Genomic DNA, 23,290 nt, shown 5'->3' on the forward strand with positions numbered 1-23,290 from the left:
CTGGCGAGCTGCCAGGGTGTACCCCGCCTTTTGTCAAGAGACTGCTGGGATAGGCTCCAGCTTCCCCATGACCCTTCATAGGACTAAGCGGTTAGGATAATGAATGAATGAATAATTCTCTTAGGTCATGAGCATCTAACATTGAAATATTATGTAATTGTAACTACTTTTATTTGTTTATCAACAAAATGTAAACGGCAGGAACTACTTTTTTTCCCTTAAAGGTATCCCAGTGACAGACTAGATGAAGCAATTGGGAGTTGTAACAAGAGGGGAAGTCTGCTAGTGCTTGCTCAAACACACCACAATGCCCACATGCAAGAAACAGGACAAAACAGTTGTTTTCCAAGAAATTTTGCTCCCTCTGTGTGTGTGTGTGTGTGTGTGTGAGAGAGAGAGAAAGAGTAAAATAAATCCAAATGAAAGATTGAAGTTATTTCTTTATTAAAATATTAAATGACTTAATTTATACATTTATGATGTGGTAATAAATAAAAATGTGCAGAGGAATTTTTCCAGCTATGCCTTCACCACAACTTAGCAAGATCAGTTTTATTAACAGTATTTACTACTGTCTCTTTTATTACTAAACATTTATAACTTTACAGTATGATTTTTGTGATACATTACAGCTGAGGTACAAAACAGATCCAACAATGTGCAAGAGTTTTGAAGGAAAGCAAAGTCAAAAAATAAGACCTAAGAATGGATTTTTACTAAACTATGAAGCACTAAAAAGAATATGCAGGTTTTATTTAACAAGTGTTATATATGATGATTTTTGGTCTATGATAAGATAAACTAAAAAGGATCGGTTATTAAGTCTGTAGTGTTCAAAAGCCTGCAGAAGCTGGTAACACTAAAGGCAGAGGACTGATTAATGGGACAAGTTGACCTAAGAACTCTAATCTTAGAGGGAGGCTGCATGCTTTCACCTTTCAGAGACAGAAAGTCTGGTGCGAGACAGAAACTAATTTTCCAAGGTCCAAAGAATAGTTCATATTTTTGTGTAAATCAACTGGACACACATGATCTGATGGAATCGCTGAGCTGCCATAATAAAGAGCTGACTTCTGAAGTTCCTGACTGACTGGCAGCATTTCCACAAGGGAGGTAACCAGTATTTCATCAGTCAAAATTATTCTTTTCAAGTTAAAATACTGAACAATTATGCTTGAAACAGCTGATATCAAGTCCGTTCTGTAAAACTTTCCCCCTGAAAGATACGTATGGTATTATCCTATCTTAATCTGCTTCCTGCCTTGACAATAGTCTTTTTACTGGCACGTCTGAGTCTCCAGCTTCTTAGACATTGAGTCCCGTGGGGCTAACGTCTCCCTCAAACATTTGAAAGTCATTCACAAAATCATGTCTAAATGCTGGATTTCTTGGTTACACAGACTTTCCTATTGACTACATCAGAGTTTTCTAAATGCAAGCATGTTGTGATAGAGATCCCTGGTTGTTTGAAAACCTATTCACCAAGCACACATTCATTAACTGCTGATTGTTTTTCTAATAACTCAGAAAAATGATTGATTCATGATTCAAATGGCAAGCAGCGCCTCAAAGTCAGAGACAAAAGGTAAGCAATAACAGTTTAACAATAGGAAAAAAACACACACATCAACAAAAAACACTTACGGTCAGTTCAACCAGGAAGCTTAGATTTGATGTCATTTTTAATTTAGCCAGTGAGGACTTGCTGCATTATTCTTTATTTTTATGCTACACAGTCTGCCTGTGGTCTTATGCTTGCATCATATTCATATTGTACACTCCTTCATCTGCTTTAATGGACTAGCTGTTTCTGCCTTCTAAAAATACAAAACCCATTCAGTCCACATGACCAGATTAAGGACACACCACTTCCTGCATTGAGTCAATGTTAAAATTCAAGACCATAAATCATACAGAATTATTAAATGTAAATGCTATTCGAAGGGCACGTGCTTGAATATAAGTACACAACTGAAAACAGAGGCTTAGGGAACTGTTTGTGACAAACATGGTAAACAGACTGTATCTGACATTTCTCTTCTTAGAAAAAAAAAAACCATTTTTCTTTCAGTTTTTTTGTTTAGTCTTCCAGACACTGAACCAAAGTAGAACAAAGATGGAAAAAAGAAGAATGCTTTTGTGATTAAATAAGTCTTGACTCGTCTTTATAATTAATTAGATTGTTATGAGTCAGTTAACTGTTTCATGCACCTTTTGAAGCTCGTGTAATTACAGGCATCAGTGTGTGAGGTTCAGACATTAAACCTTAGAGAACGTACAGCTGCGAGTACATTTAGTCTTGGTAGTTATACAGTACAACATGCCTTAATCCTGTTAAAGTAGATCGCTTACATACTGTATTACACCATGTCAATAGAGATACATGTAATCTCATTGTCTCTGAAAAAGAAAGATTGCCCTAAAGATACTTTAAGTGGTATAAATTTCACTCTATTGATGGAGCACAGAGAAGGCAATGAGGCTGATACTGTGTCTCTGGTGAGGCATTTAACAGAGAAACGGGCTCCATGAATACTTCATGGGCTTTGGGTGCATATTTCCACACATCCATAACCTGTTTGTCCTGCTGGAAACATTGCTTTTGTCACAGAAGCACGGAAATTTAAAAGTGTGTGATATGTTAACAAAGAAAGGAAAAAAATGATTACATATCTTTAATTTTGGAACATTAATGCAGATGTCAAAACCATAAGCCTTGATTCTCCTTTCTGTAAAGAGAATGAACATCTAAGGTCATCCCCATGGCAACCAGTGGCAATGTATGACAACCTAGCAACACCCGTGGCCATGGTAAAATCTGAGTATTTGTAATTGGACTCTAGAAATAAATTTGATGGGATTTGAATTAATTTCACACCAATAAGCTCCCTTCAGATTCAACTACAGCCAATCAGAGGGCAAAGGATCAAATGGAAATAAAGGCTATAGCACTCATCTGACCTCAAGCCATTATAGTAAGACAGGAAAACATCCCAAACTAAGACACTAAGTCATTTTTAATGAGGCACGCCCACTTAGCTCTCGCATAATTATTACCACAGTTCCATGGCAGTGTGTAACAGCACTAATACAGTCAACCCCTCTGCATCTACGGCCATTGAAACCTGTTGTTGCTGCATTATCTCTCTCTCTCTCTCTCTTTCTCTCTCTCTCTCTCTCTCTCTCTCTCTCTCTCTCTATATATATATATATATATATATATGTTGACTTGTGATACCTGGGATCCTAATGAAATGGCTTAATATGAGTTCTACCAGAGTTAGAACATTTCTGCGGCAAAGTCGTTTATACGGCTTCAGATATTATTTGACTGTAGAAAATCTAATTTCCTTTGAAATGGAAAAAACTAATAAATTATTTCTGAGCTGATATCTTTCTGGACACAAATGTATAATCTGTTTACTGGTAAAAGTGAATTAAATAATATATTTTGTTTTCATAAAAGAGGAACAGGAATTAAACGACATTAAATTATTGAATTTTTATTATTCAGGAAACATGAGTAGTAAGCTGAACTGTGAAGGTGCTAAATGCAACACAGTTTAAATCCAATCTTTCCTTTTACATCTAGTAAAGTATGACATGAATCTCAGTGAACAATGAAATTACTTTTTTTTATTTTGATGTGGAAGTATGAACCACAGCATCACTTGCATTTCTTTTCTGCTGCATTTTCTGTGCTTGCATAAAAAGTATGCTGTTTTAATCTATTTTGAAGTGCCCTCTGATGCGTGCTTGACTTCTAAGAGCCTGTACCGCAGTCAGAAACACGGAGCGTACTGTTATCTCCAGCCATGCTCCTGCAAACAAAGCGATATGAAGGCAGAATCCCTCAGAGTCCCTCAAAAATATAAAAAAATACAGGTTAGAAACTATATGACTATCATTTGAAATTTCCAACATATATGAGACGAAGTGCAGAGCAAAGTGATAGAAAGTGCCTTTTCCTTCTCTCACTTTGAAGCAGGGTAGAGAATGGCACAGCCTTTCATCTGCAGGCACACACTTTCATCTGAGGGAAACATATGCTTTTAAAAACACTGATTGTTAATCAGTGCAGCACGGTGCAACACTGACAAGAAAAGCAAATGTAAGCAAATGATCAGCTACATTATATTGCCTTGTTTGCTGTAAATTCACGACAACACTGAGTCATCTCATTATTGATGATTGATATAATAAATAACATTGAATATAATCCAGGTTAGTCTGTGAATCAGCTCGTCATAGTAAATGGCTAATGTGTAGTTTCATTTCCTTCACTAAATCCAAAATTCTGTGAGTGGTGGAAAGTAGAAATTAATACGTTAATTATATTTTATTAATTGCAGAAAATTGAATGTGTTGTTAAAAAAATGAACACCTTTAATCACAGATCCAAACAACACAGAACTTTTGTCAGTTTGTGATTTCCTGGTTGATGAATCATATTGATGCACATGCCAGAGCTTGGATAGCAACTTTAGTGTTGTATTTAATGAGCTTTAAGACCTTTCCATTGACTCTATTTTTAAAAAGTGATGAGCAACAAATGTAGTGACTTTTGGAAACTAACTTGAAGTCTGGTAGGCTTTAGTTTACCTTTCTCAATGAGCTGCAGGTCCTGCAAGCCCCTCAACCATCTAAAATAGCTCACTGGAGCTGCTGTTGAAAGTAGGAATCTTCTACCTCAAGGCCCACTGTTCTGCACACTTGCAGTGTTTCCCTGCTGCAACAGACCTGACTCAAATGAATATCTCACAGCAGACTTCTGCAGATCTCATCAGAAATCAGTTTAATTTGAATTAGGTGTGTTGCAGCAGGGAAACATATGATATCTGTAGGACCTGGGTTTGGGATCACTGACTTACTTTCGCTAGGTTTGTTCAATTTTGGGAAGGGGTCGGTTTCTTTTTCTATTGTTGCACCAAAGTGCCATTAAATGCATTTTTCCAGACATTAATAGAGCTTGAGTTTCAAATAATGTCTGTACCCATTATTTCATACAGCTGTCCTCTAAAATCAATTTAAATTCAAAACATGTTGCATTTTGGAGCTAATAATCTAGATTTATTCATTACAAAACTTCTACTTAATAAAGTATTTTTTTAATTGAGTCCCAACTATAGTTATGATGGATTTGATTAAATATATATGGCTCAAAAATCTTGTGACTTCCCCAGTAAACCTTAATAAAACAAAAGTTTTATCATTTTGCCGACAGTCCTTACTGATTAGCAATCCCTCAACATGAGGCATTTTTAAATGCAAATTGCTTGCTAATGCACTTATTCATACTGGGAGTTTAATGGCGTGACACAAAACACTGCCTTATTTCCATACATCAGCAGAACAGAAATCTCTGCTTTATTCACACTGACTGAAATTGCTTTCCTCCTCCTGTTTATGCACAGCTGAGTCACAACAGAAGCCACAATCCAATTCTGGGCATGACTTTGGGCAGCATCAAATATGAGACAGAATATTGCCTGCAATTGCACAGAATGGTGGAACCATAAACAAACAATACTCAGTCAGATTAGAACATTCATTTAATAATCAGAGTAAACAGAAAACCCTCTGAGGCGCTGCCATGTGCAACAAACCCCTACGTTTTTAATGTGAAATAGGCTATGTGAGGAGTCTTATTCTGTCTAAGGATTACATGCTTAAACGCTAATGAAGCCGTTGTTTTTCTCTAATTGCACATTGCAGCAGAAACTTTCTTTTCATTCTGTTTGAAACCAGTGGAGATGCCATTTTCAGGGCTGGTTTGAGCAGACTATAATCTTCCACCAGGTCTGTGCAGCTCTTCTGCCCAAAAATCAGCTATTTAATGGAAATTTTTCTTTTATTTACAAGTCTAGATTTAAGTACTGCTTTCATTTGATCCTGCAAATAACAAGGTTAGCTAAAACTATCTGTGGCGCTTTAAAAAGCCAGTGTCGGCTTACTTTGTGGAACAATTAAAAACTGAGCATCCTCATTAATGTGAAGTAAAAGCAGTTTAGTAAGCCCACTTGGTCTTTGTTTTCCCTCATTTTCCAACTGGTTAATGTTTGAATATCACAGACAAGCAGAATTTCCAGACACAGTTTGTGAACACTTTACGTGACCTGATTATTAATATGTTTGATGTTCAGAGATTGCCAGCACATATTCATAAACATCCGCTTAAAACAGCATTTATAAACCTAATTTCCAAACGCTGTTTACAGCACACAGACATTCAAACAACACATCAGAGCAGGCTTTTTCAATAACGTCACAACTTTGCTTTCTCGTTCTCCGGTCCACTGAAAGACCAACTCTTCCAGCTTATTTTAAAGCCTTATCATTTCAGATTCTTCATGGATGGGTGAGGTGAACTTAAATAAAGTCTGCTAGAGTTCCAGACTGTGCCAACTCAGGCAAACTCCATATCAGTTTGTGTGATTTAAATGAAACAGAGACGTAGAAAATGATTGGGAATATTCAGTCAGCTCCTTGGCAGAAAACAAGCCATCTGAAAAGCAAGGCTGGACCATCAACCTGGGCCTTTATCTCTCCTGGAAAAAAAAAATAGATGGAGGCATTTATCTCTGAGGGTCTGTCTACTTTGATATGCCTTTGCAATAAATCTGTCTCCAGTCTTCAAAAAGACAATAGACTCTCTGTGGAGCATATTCTGTCAGAGAAACACTTTAATATATCAATCCCAGCGTTGTATGACTTCTCGACTCAGTGTCTTTTAATTGCTTCTTTTCAAACCTTTGTAAATGAGATTCTTATAGCTGAGTATCTTGTTTTTCTCACTTGCTCATTGTTGTGTTCAGCTATTAAACTAACCGGCCATTTTAGAAGCACAAAGAACAGAGAGCAGGCCGTATTTCAAATCAATCATCTCTATTGTCTCCAAATCAGTTTATAGAGAACAAAGGAAAAAAAGAGCCAGTTTCAGGTTTGGCAGACATCGTGATAAACAGCAGATATTCAACAAGCACAATGGCTAATTACTTTTTAAATTGACCCATTTATCTTAATCTGACAGGCTTTAAGATAAAGAAGACTGTATAGTTAGCTGAACTGAGAATCTTTAATGGATGGACACAGGATATATCTACATATGCCGCACCCACGCACACACACACACACATCCACACACAGAGACACAGACCAGTATAGATAAATGGCATTAAAAAACAGGAATGGTGAGACAGATTTAGCTACATTTGTAGAAAGTCTCACTGCATTCATCATCTACACTTAACACAACCTCATGTTGCTATTAATACTCACATTTTACTTGCGAGCTTTCTGTCACTGTAGTGAGATCATGGTAGCCTTATTCCACTTTCTTCATCATCACCACAAGCTTCTTTATTTCATTTGCATTCATTTATTTAAATGAGCTTTGTTATATTCAAGAATAATTATCTTACTTTCACGTCAAGTGAATTTTCTTTTCTACATCAAATAAAGTCTGGTGGACAGGTCACTTAAATGCGGAACAAATCTTTGTACTAATTCTCCATTACCAGAGCTTTGTTTTTCTTATATGAAGTCACTGTCTTGTTTACATGTCACCGGCCACTTTAAGAGCAATTTCTAACAGCTGAAAGGATTGTGCTTAATTTGATGTCATTATCTGACTTTCCAAATGGAGATGGCAAAGCAAATGGTTTCAGTGTGCTATTAGTCTGCTATTTTATGATTCCTGGTTGTTGGGAAGAGTTTGGTTAAGATGAAGCACAGAGACAAAGTTAAGTACTGTTGCTTTAACTTTAAAAAATGGAGGCAATAAAACTTCTTTAACAATGATAGTTGTTGTGGATAAGTGCATGGTTTCAGTAAGTATGCAAGCATTAAAATGTCAGTTTGTGTCCTCTTTCCACCACTGCTTCTTGCAGTTTTGTTCATGGGTGCTACGGTGCTTTGACATGTCCTCCAAACGTGACTTCACTGCCATTGATGCACGGAGTTTTTGGTTATTGCTTTTAGCTCAAGCAAAATCATCCCATGCGTAGTTTTTGAACAATTTATGAACTATGTGCATGCTGCAATTGCAAAATTGTTACAAAAAGAACAATTCAGAGGCTAAAAAACCTGAGAAGTTCATGTCTATGACTGCTTTTAATTAAACTCACTTTAGCTTTATTCATCTCAAGGCACTTTTGAAGATTTATGCTAATTTAACTTAATTTGTTGTCATCCGATTATAATTCACTTAATGCCCAATTTACAAAAACAGAGTTCATATGAGCAGTTAATAAAAAATAATAGAAGAGACCACCACTCTTGTCACAGTATACAGGTGTGTTGATGATAATCATGTTATTTACAAAAGTGTGCTTGACTTTAAAGACCTGGTGCATTCATTCCTGTCTTAATTAAACACTCTCATTTGCACAGAATGTCTAGCTCATTTTGGGAGGTATTAATCTGCAACCACACTCTGATGAGTAGCTAATTCTGGTCCTCCACAAAACGTAAGATCTCTGCTCACTTTGACTAAACCAAATGCAGGAAATAGATGGTGAGTTCTGTGGCGGAAATGGAAGTTGCCCTGTATAAACTAACACATGAGGGAGTTTTCTTGTTTCCTTTGTCTTGTCTCTTGCTGTCAGTAGTGGGTCATTGTGAAAGGGACAAGTATTGTGAGCTGATAACATGGAACTAAAGGCAAAAAGTGGATGTTGCTGATCAGGTGGGACATGCTGCTGTTGGAGAAGCCCTCATTACACACCAGAATGAGGAGAAACCAGTGTCAACAGATATTGACTCCATTACTTATATTTCAGCAATATCCTCTGCAGTTCCCAATAAACGATGGCAACGTGGTGGTTCCGTTGAGGTGGTTTATTTATAACTCCTCCCAAGTATAGCAATATATACAGTGTTCCCAAGCAATATGTACAATATTTATAATATGTACAATATATTCACTGGTTTCTCACCAGACGTTCTCTAAATGCCGGCTCTGAAACACAATCCAACCTACTTGCTACAACTTTTAGCTCAGAACGAGCTCCTTTTAAACATGTAGCCCCTCCCCTACCAGGAAGCGCCCCAATTATCAGGAAAACAAAGGTTTTTCTTAAATGACAGTTGTTCCGCATAACAACTAGACAAATCAAAACAATCCAGAATGGATATACATCTTAACAACCCCCACATCATGATAAGCAGCATTATACAGAGAGAAATAAACCAGGTAATTAACGCAATGCAGTGTTTCAGTGCGTCACGTGATGCTGACATCACTACCACATCGCAGCACAAGTCCGGATCTTAAGCGTAGTGCGAACGTTGCCATGGTTTACACAAATGACCAACCAGCATGGCGACACATGGTGAGTAAATGTCCAACAGCTCATTCACAGTATTCATAGCGAGACAACTAGGTGTGCACCCCTTAAAAGCTGCTAACGGCAGGTAGAATGTCGGGCATGTGTGGCTGCTAAACAGTACCGCGGGTGTGTTGCTGCTGGCATGCTGGTCCTCTGGATAACCATCAGGTAAGTACCGGTGTGTGTGTGTAGTGTCGCTCGGCGGGAAGCGCCTCTTTGTCACACACTTTCAATGGTTTCAATACCACAGTGCATGGGGAGTTTGATTACTTTGTTATGGTTTTCACTTATGTTTTTAATGTAGTTACTCACAAGTATGTTAATAATTTCCATTGAGTTGGGTTGAATATAATAGCTGAACGTGTAGTTTATCTAAGTGGTATGACAAGGACAGAGAGGTGAGGCAGGTTGGATGTCTGATGGCGTTATAACCAAGTGGTGGGATGCCTGCTGTCAGCTACCCTGCCATTTGTGAGCAGTTTTGTAAAAGTCACTGATTTCAAAGTAAGAGCCAAATCAAAGCTACTGTGGAGGTTTTGCTTTATTCTTCAAGACTGCTTACAGTTTTCCTGTTTTGAAAGTAATTTAACACCTAAACCCAAAAATAGCTTTTTCAAACTTTATAGGACATATGGGCTTGCCTCTTTACTGCACAGTTTAAAGGTTATTTCTTTTAAAAAAAAAAAAAAAAAAAAATCTCATAAGTTGTTTCTAACATGACCAGGATGAATTCAAATAATTTGAATAAATCTCCATGAATGGATTTTACAGTGACTAACAAATCCCATTTCCTCTGCAGATTTTTTTTTGGTAATGAACACTTCCGTCAAGGTGGAGATTGTTTAGATTTGCTGTTGATTGTTTGATTGTTTGATCAGTTTGATTGGCTGTCTGTCTGTCTGTCTTTTTGCAACATAACTCCAAAAGTTACTGGCAGATTTTGATTAAATTTTCAGGAAATCTTCAAAATGGAAAAAGGAACAAGTAGTTAGATTTTGAGGGTGATCCGGATCACCGCCTGCATACAAGGAAAAAAAAGGAGAATATTGATTGGTGTGATGAGGTGTTTATGGTGGCCATTAGGATGGCCAAGATAACACTGGGGTTGGCCGCCACCCTGCCCCTCCACCATTGTAGAAGGTAAAGTTACAGCTCTGAAAAATAAACTAACTCTCAGGCTGAACTCAGTGTTTTTTCCTTTTTTTTTTTTTTTTCCTTTTGATTGATGGTCTGAAATCCAGCTTCATAAATATGGCTCAGGGTTTTCCCCATAAGGCTCAATTTGGACTCTTAATTTGTTTGCCACCTTTATTAACAACTTTGGGAACAATTTCCAAAATCTTAAACTCTGTCTTTATGCTGATGATGTTTTTGCATCTTCAGTCAATCACACTCTTGAAGTGCATCTAAAGTCTAACAAAATTCAACACACCTGTATGAAAAAGGACCGATGAGATCACCAGAAGGAGCAGAAAAAACGCCCAAAACCATTGTTGTCTACTTTCACTCAAATGGTTTTAAAAACAGCACACTGATGTATTTCTTCAATTGAAAACAGAGGTATATGATAAAAGTTTGATAAAGAAAATGATTTTTACAGCCTGTTTTTTTTTTTTTGTGTGTAACATGAGTTGTCCCAGTTGATGACAGATGCTTTAAAAAGCTCTCTCCCCTTCTGTGGCAGTGGTCATTTGTTTCGGAGCCTATCTTTTGTCCGGCTAAGTTGTGTGCCATAAGTCACAGCATAGGATCGCTGGAAGAGACACCTGGCAAATAATAGCCTTTACCTGCATCTCTCAGAAAGAATAATATCCATCAGGATTCAATTTCCTCTCATGAATCTCAGCTATGACAAAATTCTGCAAGATATTAACATATGTGCACAGATGCAGGTTGACAAGAAGTCAGTCTTACAGGGGGAGGAATGCAATATGTGCAACAACTGATGTGAGTCTCATATCATTCAGTAAATTATTCTGCTGCATCACTGAGTATAGGTAGATTGGTTATTTTTATGCATGAGCTCTTCGCCTCTGGATACAAAAAGACACAAGTTTCAGAAAAGACCAAAGTAAAATCAAAAGGAAATCATCCAAAATCTTTACCTTTATTGTATATCATAGGCTTAAGATTGAATTCCATATATGATCATTCTGTCTCATCTGGTGAAGATCCAACCTTCACCTTCTGTACCCCTTAAAACTACTGTGATGAGAAACAAGCTACACAGAAAGTCACAATGTCTATAATGAAAAAAAAACAAAAAAAAAAAACAACTTGAGGCAAACCATGGCTCACTAACCACATTCCCATTGAATTTCTAAAATGTATTATTTACCAACCCCAGTACCAAAACAAGCACAATGCTGCAACTGATTAAAAATGCTTGCCTGGTCCACCTTTCCTGGTTTTTGGAGAGTGACACTATCATATACGACCACAAGCTCTGAAATGCAGCATGACAGTTTTTTCATGCTAAGGTAATGGAAAACAACAAAGGTGGTACAGTATAACAAACAGCTTGCCTGTTTATATCATTTCTATAATATTCATGAAACATGCTCGAGGAGCTGTGAAGGGTTAAGCTGTGTGCTTTTTGTATTTCAGTTCCATTAAAGCTGCCTCCCTCAGGCTGTATCGAGTGTCGGCTACTCAGGATGTGGTGCAACAATTAATCCTCAGATTGATTCACTTCCTATTGAATTGCCCCCAAACTCAAGCTGTAATTCAACCTGTCCTAGTTAATCCTAGACCCTGTTTCACTTAAACAACTTATATAAAAAAAAAAGAAAAGGAGAAACTGCCTTACTCATCACTGTCAATTTCAGTCCATTAATGTTAATTTATATATAATTGTAGATCTTCAATAATTTCTGTTTGTTTTAAATTGATCAAATTGATTTGGGAATTTATTTTATTTGAGTAAGTAAAATGCAATAACAAAATACATAATGAAAAATACAATTTGCATCTGGGGTCCATGATGGATGCAAGACAAGGTGCAAAAAATATGCTGAAGAATATGTGATTCTCTGCTTTGTTCTATCTTGTAATGATCTGTAATGATGGATGTTTTAATGTTGGTATCAATATAACGTTTCCATATTACAAGGTGGAAAAGTGAAAAACAGGTCAGGAGGAGTAAAAGGTTTGAAACACCATCAGCACAGTCAGTCATCGTTAACACTATGGAGGATTACGCACTGCACATCATCTCACTTGTGTAATACGAGTTAATACTCGTAGCTCCCTGAATGAGCTTCTTCAGAAGTCTCCATAGAGAATATTACAGAAATGTGTGTTTTTACATTCAACCCTCAAGACCCTGCCTCAAAATTTTTAGGTTAACAGTGCCCTTGTGAAAATGGCCATGGTCGGATTATACAAGCTCTGGGAGAACAGCCTGGTTCTTCTAGCGTAGCTGTGAATATTCCAGCCCTAATTTCACAGAAAGGCATCAAATACTGCTTTTTGGTCAAAGCCCATCCCATCTCTGTGATATGAAGAAAGAGGGCTTTGATGCTGGTGCCACAAAGTATCAACAGCAGCAATGCCTTCAGTCTGAGTGTTTACTTTGAAACATATATCATATCATATTTCAACAGTGTTTCTGTAAATCATGGTTATTTAATTAATTTTAGTCTTTTAATAGATTTCTTATGCTATTTATAATTCATACAGCATGCTGTCTTATGTAATAATTTGTCCCAATCTCTAATTTACATTTGTCCTTATGTAAAAAAACATAGAACTTTCTTGATCAAAGCTTAGTCGTTGTGAGATGATGTGACAGTAAAGTTTGGTATGTGATGGAGAATGCTGCGCTACATGAGGAAAGCAATGCGTTTTAAGTTGTGTAGTCTGTCACAGTGTATTGTTGTCTACTTCTAACCCTTCTGACTGAAACAAACTTTAAACCCAAATCATCTATTTGTGGGAAAGAGTAATTATGTAAAAATGAAAGTAGAAAACATTTAAGGGAAACACATAAATTAACCATGTTTTGGGGTCTCACTGAGAAACCACAACATATAGTGTTGAAGCGCATATAGTTGTGTTGACCTACATAAGTATTCCATGGCACTGCCTTGCATAATTTCACCAGATGATGTGCTCCACACCCAATTGCCCACAGGAGGTGAAATACTCTGAATTTGAGCAGCCAAGTTTGTCATGAGGAAGCTGGATGAGAGGTGGTGGAAGGTCTGGAATCATGGGCACTAATCGGAAGACCAGATGGGAATGCCTGTTTTATTTTTTTTTTACTTGCTTTCTGTTTTCTTGTGTCTCAAATTTCACTTAGGAGTTTTACTCGTGAGGTTTTGGCAGCACCTGGTTAAGTTAAAAAATGTTTATGTTTTAGGAATCCTGATGATATCAAGATTTCCAACTCCCAATAGTGGGAGTTAAGTAACAAAAAAAGTTACATTTTGGCTTAGAGATTGGTAATAGAAAAACATTTAATCAGAGTCATAATGATCATAAATCAGAGTCAATTTGGCTGAGAGATTTAGGGTTTATAATATACATACATATATATATATATATATATATATATATATATATATATATATATATATATATATATATATATATATATATATATATATATATAATCTCTCAGGGTTTTCCATCATTGAAGGGGAAATGATTCGCTGTCTGTCAGTACTTTCATACTGAAACAAATCTATTAAGCTGTAGTAGATGGGAATGTGATGAAAATATTTAAAGTAAGAGGAAGAATTGTGTTACTTTTGTTCTATCAAGACAAAAATATTGATATTCATGATGTACTGCTGCTGCAGAATTCAGAGAAAGCTGCAGGGTTGGATTGCCTCTGATCACATTTCCACTGATAAAGTGTTGGAGAGGCATTTTTCAAAGTGACATTTCATATCACTATCAGGAGATAATATATTTATATTAAAAGGCTCTCAGTGCAATCGATCTTTCCTCAGGGACATGAAAAAGGAGCTTAATAAGTTTTATCGGCAGCACCTTTTTAGGGCCTGTATTGGTCCTGTTCGTTATGATTATAGTGCAGCTGTATAGGGCTCAAGGGGCTGCTTTGAAATTGTGAGAACAAATACCCCACAGCTAGGGAAGTTTGTGCGGGCTTCAGCTGGATGGATGGTTTAAACCACTGAATTCTAGGGACAGAATGCTGTGAACATAGCTATGCAACATGAGACGCTAACAATACTAATCCGCTTCAAAGGCAATGTGCTTGTCACAAGTCCCTTTAAAAGGCTGCTTTACCAGTCAGAAAGTGCCAGAAGGGAAACCACTAGGCTGCCCTTTGATCTTCGCCAGGTCTATCACTTTTGATAAGAAGAACCTCAAATGAGTAGACGTTCAAGGAACGTGCCGGCCTCTCGGGCACATTAATGAACATAAACTGCTTGAAGTTCAAACTGCACAGCAATGACTTGAAATGTTGCTTTAACTATTCATTTTGTTTGTCTTTAGACTTTCTGGCAAAGATGTGAATCTCTGAACCATGTTTTTAGTTTCTGACATTGTTTTAAGATGAAGTTTCTCTGCATAAACCTCCGACCACTTGATTAGAAGAAGCCGGCAGAAAAAACACAAACATCAAAGAGAGCGAAGCAAAGCATTTCTGCCATCAATAAAGCAAAGTATAAGATGGATATAGTGTAAATTCAATACAGTATTCATGTCTCGTGCATCAGTGCAGAGCAATATTTCATTTATATTTATATTATTCTCAATGTGCAAGAAAGTTGCTTCTTGCTGCAGTCATACAAAAATCTCAGGAACCTAAAAGCTCCAACTAAAATCTGAAACAGAGAGCTGGTTACTTCTCTATGCAGACATGCCACATGAAGATATGAGGCAGAATCAACAGCATAAAATCCTCATAGTGGCTGTGGTCTTGACAACCTACCTGTGCTTTGCACCTCCTCTTAGTGGAGACCAGATTCTGTTAAGTCCTGCAAGAGAGGAAAAAACTGTATTTCAAATCTCCTTGATGTGTTAACCATTCCATATATGTGTATATATATATATATATATATATATATATATATATATATATATATATATATATATATATATATATATATATATATATATATATACACACATATATATATATATATATATATATATATATATATATATATATATATATATATATATACATATACATATATATATATATATATATATATATATATATATATATATATATACATATACATATATATATATATATATATATATATATATATATATATATACATATACATACATATATATATATATATATATATATATATATATATATATATATATATATATATATATATATATATATATACATATATATACATATATATATATATATATATATATATATATATATATACATATATATATATATATATATATATATATATATATATATATATATATATACATATATATATATATATATATATATATATATATATATATATATATATATATATATATATATATATATATATATATATATATATATATATATATACACATACACACACACACACACAAAGACTACTTAGCCTACAGATCTATAGATCCATTTGCAAGTGTTTGGATACGTCAATGAAAATACTTGATAAAGTGTGTTATATTCTAAATAACACAAGTATGTTATATTATAAGTAACACTGGCACTGTTCCTCTTATTTTGAAGGTAGACACAAAGCTAGATTTTGTGTGATATTTTTCAAGTCCAATGTAACATGAAACAAAAAAAGGACGTGAAGAAAAAACATTTACTGCTTATTCTTCTTTTCATAAGGAGAGCCTGAGTCAATCAGCAGAAAACCAATATGCCAGAAGGATGTCTGCTCCTGTGTCTACTGATACTGAACATTTAAATAATCTGGAAGTGTTGACTCATGTAAATGAGATGGAAGTTGTTCTCATGCTGTGAGTCCTCAGACACTCGAAGGACAATTTGCGACTCTGTGAGAGTCACATACTCACTTTTCTGGGTACTATTTGGAGTAATTTCCTGCTGCTGTTTGTACAGTGAGGCGCTTCAGGCTATGTTCAGATGTTTTCTTTTGTTTTTGTTTGCTTGGAGAAGAGTATATCAGCTGGAGGGACACAGTTGTTGTGACTGTCACTTCAACTTAAAGGTACTCTATCTTTAATTAAAAAAACACTAAATTTGCCTTTTGAAAAACTATTAGCTTTGCTTCTATTCTGTTCAGTCACTGCCATAAAATTTGGCTCTTGAATAGAATAGTCCAGCTTTTCTTTCAACTGTATGGCTGATTTTCACCTGGTCAGTTGTGATATGTCTTTTTCTGACATCACATAGAGAGAAAATAGAAAAAAAACATCTTTGCTGTCTGCCTTTTTTAGTAACATTTTACCGAATGCCCAGTTCATGTACAAGCGGAATTCATAGAGAAAATAGCATTGCAAAACACAGCAGAATTTAAAAATAGCACAAGAAAAACTGCATCTACATCTGTTCAGGATATCACATGCATTGCTTATTCCTGTGGTCCACTGGTTAAATATGTTTAATCAGTGGTTAACAGGTTTGATGTGCTGTTGTGAAGTCTTTTTGTCTCAATGAGCTGAGATCGCTGACATTAAAAAAAAAAAAAAAAAAAAAAAGCTGAAGCAAAACACCTGGGATAGTCCACAATTCAGATATGTTGATTACTTCCAGATCTACCCCCAAAGGTTCAGGGTCATCTAGAGGTATTAACTCCCAGCCTGGACTTTTTTTTAGGGTTAAAATCACCTCAAACTTTTCTCAGTCTGTTTCATGGAGGTGGCTGAACAAACCATTATAAAAGATCATAGTTCCTTAAAAATGTTACTGTGGTGGAAATGCAGGTGTGACCGAGGCTCAAGTTTCGATGCATCACTACATCAATCTTTCTTCTCAGCACATTTGCTCTCTGAAGTCTCTGTATCTGTTTCATTGGCTCCAAATCTGAGCCAAATCATTACACTCATTTGTTTCAAGTAACCAATTAACCTAACATGCATGTCTTTTGATCCCTCAGCCAAGGATTGAACCTGCAACTTTCTGGCTGAGAGGCCACAGTGCTAACCACTATTCCACTGTGCAGCCTTATTTGTGGCACAAAATGTTTGGGTCGAGACTCTTCATACTTGTTTTCAACAACTAATTTAACTTCTTCCCCACTTAGGATTTTTTACTTTTGTCTTAAATGTCATTGGTGAATATCAAAAGACATACAACATGATGTCATGGAAATACAAGTAAAAAGCAAAACTAATCAGTATGTAATCCTACAACCCAAATAAAAGCAACTGGGACTTTAATGCATAATAACGTGATAGTGTTATTGTAATATAAAACCATATTTGTCTTTGTATGAGATCAGCGAAATCTCCAAGTTAAGTATTTCTTCATAGGAGGAATTGTACTACGGTTAAACTTGAAGGAAAAGATTCTGTTGTTGATGTTGTGCCATTAAACCCGAGAAGATGGACGTCTTTATGTCAGAAATTCTCCCAGATCCAGCAGATCATGCAACCTATATTGTTTTAATTTTAGTTTTCAGAAGACAGCAAGGCTTTAGGCAAAACCACCGGTACATGTTGACCAACAGCAACAGACACACATGCACACCATCTCACTGTGTACAGGCAGGTGATGCATGTTGGTCATAGCTGTCCTCCATTCCTGTGTTTGAAACTATAAATCTGTATACAGCAATTACTAACCAAAAGAACTGAAACATTTCTGCTTGACACAAATAACTTCCATAAACAACATCTGCATTCAGTGCTTTGTGTTTCACGTTCTTACAATAAAACTATCATGTTCAAATGTCGTACATCTCATGTTTTTACAATAAAACAGTCACTTTATAACACAATGATGTCCCACTTTTCTTTTTTTTTAAATTAGGGTCACATCAATACGCTTTTGTATTTTTGACACTTTTCATAAACAGTTAAACAACGTGGTGCAAAATGTGGCATTAGTTTAGCTGAGATGTTTATGTTCACGCATCATGTCATGTGAATATTCACATTCACATTTTCTGTGACAACTGGGTGAAGATGTATTTATTCACTGTGAATGCATCACGTTTGACTTTCTAAAACTGAAATAAAAAAATTATTCATTTGTGCTACCGACACCCATAAACAAAAGCATCTGAACTTCATGTCATTTCCAGAAGTCACTCCTGAATCTCCTGTTTTATCTCAATGTAGTGAACCAGCACATATCACTGCACAAAGCTCATACAAGAGTGATGAGGCTGCAGAGGGAGACGACTAACTGTGAACATGAGACGCACCCATCCCTGATCAATAATGAGCTTATGACAGTGATGGACGGTAGGAATTGCAGAGAAATTGGAGAGACAACTTGTCCAGAGCTCAGAATACACAGCCCCACCTCGTTTCAAGGTCAGTGCATGATGTTGTAGCTAAATGCGAAATGATTACTGTCAGGGATGGTCTTACATGAAGATATTTAAAAAGTTTACTATACTGAATAAAATCAAGCCCAAATGTTACATAAGCAGTTTCACATTGTTATTTTTCAGCTTTCCTCTTAAAGAGGTCCATTATGCAAATTGCAACTGCACTGATGCCAACTTAATGTGAAATTACATTTAAAACGGCGTTAAATGAGATTCAAAATGGCATTTTTCTGACATTATTCTTCTACACCCATTGTGTGTAGGTGGACAGCTATGTATTAGGCTTAAAACCCCTCCAACAAACATGTTTACTGGTAAATAGTGTGGATTTATTGAAAATAACCCTGCTGTCAAAATGTGTTTTACAAGTGCTGTCAACCTTTCAGTTGCATAAATAATAGAAAGATTAATTCTTTTCATTCTGACAGATGAAAACAAAAAGAAAGACAAAAAATCTTTGTCAATGTCTTCACTTGGTTAAAACCCAACTGAGACATTTGAACCCTTCACAAATCTGATCACACTTCTCTGAACAGGACACACTAGATGTTTAGAAAGCTCATGAAAGTTCTTGGAAATCTTCCATGAGAAGTGTTAGTTAGCTGTTTAGATGTTTTGTAAAACTTTAAGAGTAATCAAGAAAAGAAATTTGCTTTTCACCATAGCTGTGTGACTTGTTCTGCCACTTTTATTCCACTTTAATGAATGATTCCTAAACCAGAAAAGCACTTGGAGAGCGCAGAAGTCCACCAAGCAGCTAAATTCCACTCATATTGTGATTTTCACCCTATGCTAGTGTCCTATATTTATTTATATGTGTACAGTTTTAGATTCCTAGATTCACTAATATTGAATCCACAGTGTCTGTAATTTTGGCCAAGTCCACTGATCATTTATTGTGGAGTTACATATATATGCTAATAATGACCCTATTCTGCAAGGATAGAGAATCCTTCAAAAAATTCCTGGACCTAGATAGTGATCCACATGACTTCCCAAATTTAATGCGATTTAACTTAGATCAAGATCCATTCTCAGAAAAAAAAATCCGAAAAATCCATCCCTCAGCTTTTACATAAAGTTGCGAACAAAGACAGACAGACAGACGAGCAACGCGACTTCCTTGGCGGCGATAGTAACATGAAACCATGCAAGAAGACAACTTAAACCAAGACTGAGATGGTCATTAGCTGCTTCTGTGTTATTGCATACATGTTTAACTGTACTAAGACCCTTCGCAATGTTTTCGCTTTTATTTATTTTTTTTTTTTAGACACCAAACTGATGTGAAGATGTCTATTTGTGTTGTTGGCATCTAAATAAACAATCCAGACTGTATACAGACCACAAACACAATTTCAGACCGTTAACTTGGATATGCAATCTGCATCTTTGCAAGAGGATGAAGCTCACCAGTTCAATAAAACCGTGGCGATACTGTAAGCGAAAGTGGAAAGCTTGTGGAGTTAAAAAAACGATAATTATATGATTGATATAGGAAATACATCTGCATATCCTTTGAGTTTTTCAGTAATGTCCAATAGAGACATGATTATCAGTTTCTCTACAGTTTTGTAATTCAACATGATCATTTTTACAAAACATTTGCGTAGTTTTTGCAGACATTAATCGAATAAAAAAAAAAAAAGCTTGTAGACAAAAAGACTAGAGTCACCTATTAGCTTCTTTTCCTGCTGAAAGAATGAACGCTTTCGCCGATGGATGGGATCCCGATTCGACAATTGGAGTTCAACAATGGTGACAGGGTGAACATGCTAAAATTACAACAGCCACATGTGAACAGGTGCTCCCGACATGCCTGATGGCCAGCTGTTGGCTTGGAGTACAAAAGCCCAGAGGGTTGTTCAAAGTGTAGATAAACATCGTTCTGCATTGTACTGTGTTCAACTCCAACTCTGTGTTCAACTCTCTTGGTGACGCCTTCACGTCAATGTTTCCACCTGCAGTAAGTCGTTTTTCTTTGGTTTCACATGTGAAAAATCAACAAAACATCAAGGCTGCCAACCTAATAAGTTTTGGTTCAATTATGTAATAAAAGATATAATACTTTAAAGACAAATCCTCATTAAATTAAAATAATAAACAACCGATATCCTCCTTTATTGATCCTCTCACTTTTGTCACTCCCAAAACCAGATTAGTTGCGATTTGAGGCACAGCTTACAACCTAATTGAAATGATTTGGCCTTCAGACTAAGCAGACTTGAAAATACCACAGCAAACCACACAAAACAGAAAATCAATAACTTGGAATTGCTGCGCCTTGAGTGGACAAAACCTGGAATTACAGAAATGAAAACATGATTGGGTCTTCGCTTGCCTCTGGGGAATTCAAGCAATAATGCTCATTGCTTTCAAATAAGAGATGCGCTGCTGCTTGACCAAAGAAGCTTTCTCAATGGAAGCCGTGTGCTCAAGGCTAAATATGAAAGACATCACTGCAACCTGAAACCAACACAATATATTAATAGCATGCAGGAGGCAAAAGACACCCTCAGTTGAAGCAGACACACACATATGCACACCACTCCCCTGGTGCTATGATGAGCCTCACATAAAAGATGATTGTTTTGTCTGGAAGAGAAAGGAAATAAGAGCACAGCAAGTTCCTAGAACAGTATGTTGAAGTGGAGATGGGGGACATAGTGATGACAAATGATATATCTAGATCTCCTCCTTGTCTTCAGTTTAGGATAATTATGAGAGATTATACTGTTACCAGTCTAATCCAGGACAGCAGAAGCTGTAACCGAGGTGCTTTCTAACAGACGATTGCATCAGTCATACAGAAACAGATTTAGGTGACGAGATAATTTTATTCAGCTCTGCATCTGCCGTCTCTGCATGGCTTGGTGGGTGATCTAATATGGTGGGGATCTCGTGTAGAATTGCACTACAGTTTGTGGGTGATACTAAAGGGCGTCAACCTCGCTTCAGCGAGCCATTAATTCACTTCGCGCAAATGAATCCAAGTGTCGGCCTTTGCCACACACAGAGAGCTCCTATGATTTCCCAACATACATATTCCAGCTCACAGCCACATTTTGGCACCCAGCTGAAGATGGAGAGGGAAAGCTAGTGAAGGAAAAAGGGGAAAAAAATTGGATAAACTTAAAAAAAAAAAGCCTCCGTCAAAGGTTTAAATAATGCATAGTGCAAGTCAGTGTAGAGTGTCTAGTCTGAAAGGAGTCATAAATACCACACGCATGTCAAAGTTTCACAGTGTCTGCCACATCTGAGCAGCAGACAGCAGTCCTTGGTCTGCTGACAGTATTACAACCCTCGCACATGGCACATTTTCACAGTTTCAGGCCATCAGAGTCTTTCTTGCCATTAATCATTTATTACTCCTGGTTTGAAGACATTGATGCCAACGCACACAATGTAAAAATTGAGATTTTGAGGACTTAACTTTCTGGCTATGAATTTGATCAGTATCATGACTGTGCAGAAAGAAGCTCACGTCACAAACAGGACTGTGTACAAGTCTTTAACCGAGCACACATTACATAACCAGCACCTGGAAGGACATTTCAGCAAACACAGCATTCATGAATGTTTTTACTCACGCTATGAGTTTTACTACTTTAATTGACTTTTATTCTCTGTGTGTAGCAAAAGGAGCTGCAGCACATTAACAGTCTGTTGTCGGCTTGAAAGTTGTTCCCGTGTTTCATCTACAAGGCTTTTGTTCAGAGTAAAGGACTTTATTTTCTTTTTATTTGAGCAGCGTAATAACAAAGAAACTAACTGATGACACTATCACCATCAAAAAGTCCTTATCCTTAATATAGCGCGTTACCTTGGAAACCTACCTGTTCTCTTTGTCTCTTGGCCTCCAGGCCTGTGATTTCATCTCTTTAAAGGCTACTCCTGTGTGCAGCTGCTTATGCTGGTATAGTCTGAAATATTTTTCTTTTCCTTTTAAGGGCATCTAATTTACTTGCATTTGCAAAAAAAATGTTGGAAATATATTTCCAAATCATTCAACACTCTAATGACAAATTACACCGCGATTAGATTACATCCATGGATGAAAAGTGTGGTTCACAGAAATGAAGGTAAAATGTGTAACTCTCCTCCAAGTGCAGCTAATATAACTGCCAAAACACCTCATTACAAGGCGGTTAATCACATTTACTATGCCATTAAATAAAGACTCTATGATTTGCAGTATGCTTTAAAAAAGAAAAATTTAACTAGCAGTTAGGTGGCGATTAGGCTGGATTTCTTCTTATACTGAGTAACACTGTGTGTGTGTCTGGCTCGCTATAAGAGCATGAATTTGTATGATCAACAGACTGTCCTCTGCTACTGTTGAGTAAAAAACATACTTTTTATGATGCAGATATGCCTCTCAGAGCCTTCAAGGGATAAATGAATATGTAAGTGATGCAGCGGCAGACGTGGTCTGAGTTGGAATTTCAGTGAAGAGAAATGAAGATGGGTTCATGTGGCTGACAAGACGCACCAAAGCCTTACAGCAGAGTTATATCA

This window comes from Telmatherina bonti (assembly GCF_933228915.1).
Source record: "Telmatherina bonti genome assembly, chromosome: 2".
In the NCBI taxonomy this organism is placed as follows: Eukaryota; Metazoa; Chordata; class Actinopteri; order Atheriniformes; family Telmatherinidae; genus Telmatherina; species Telmatherina bonti.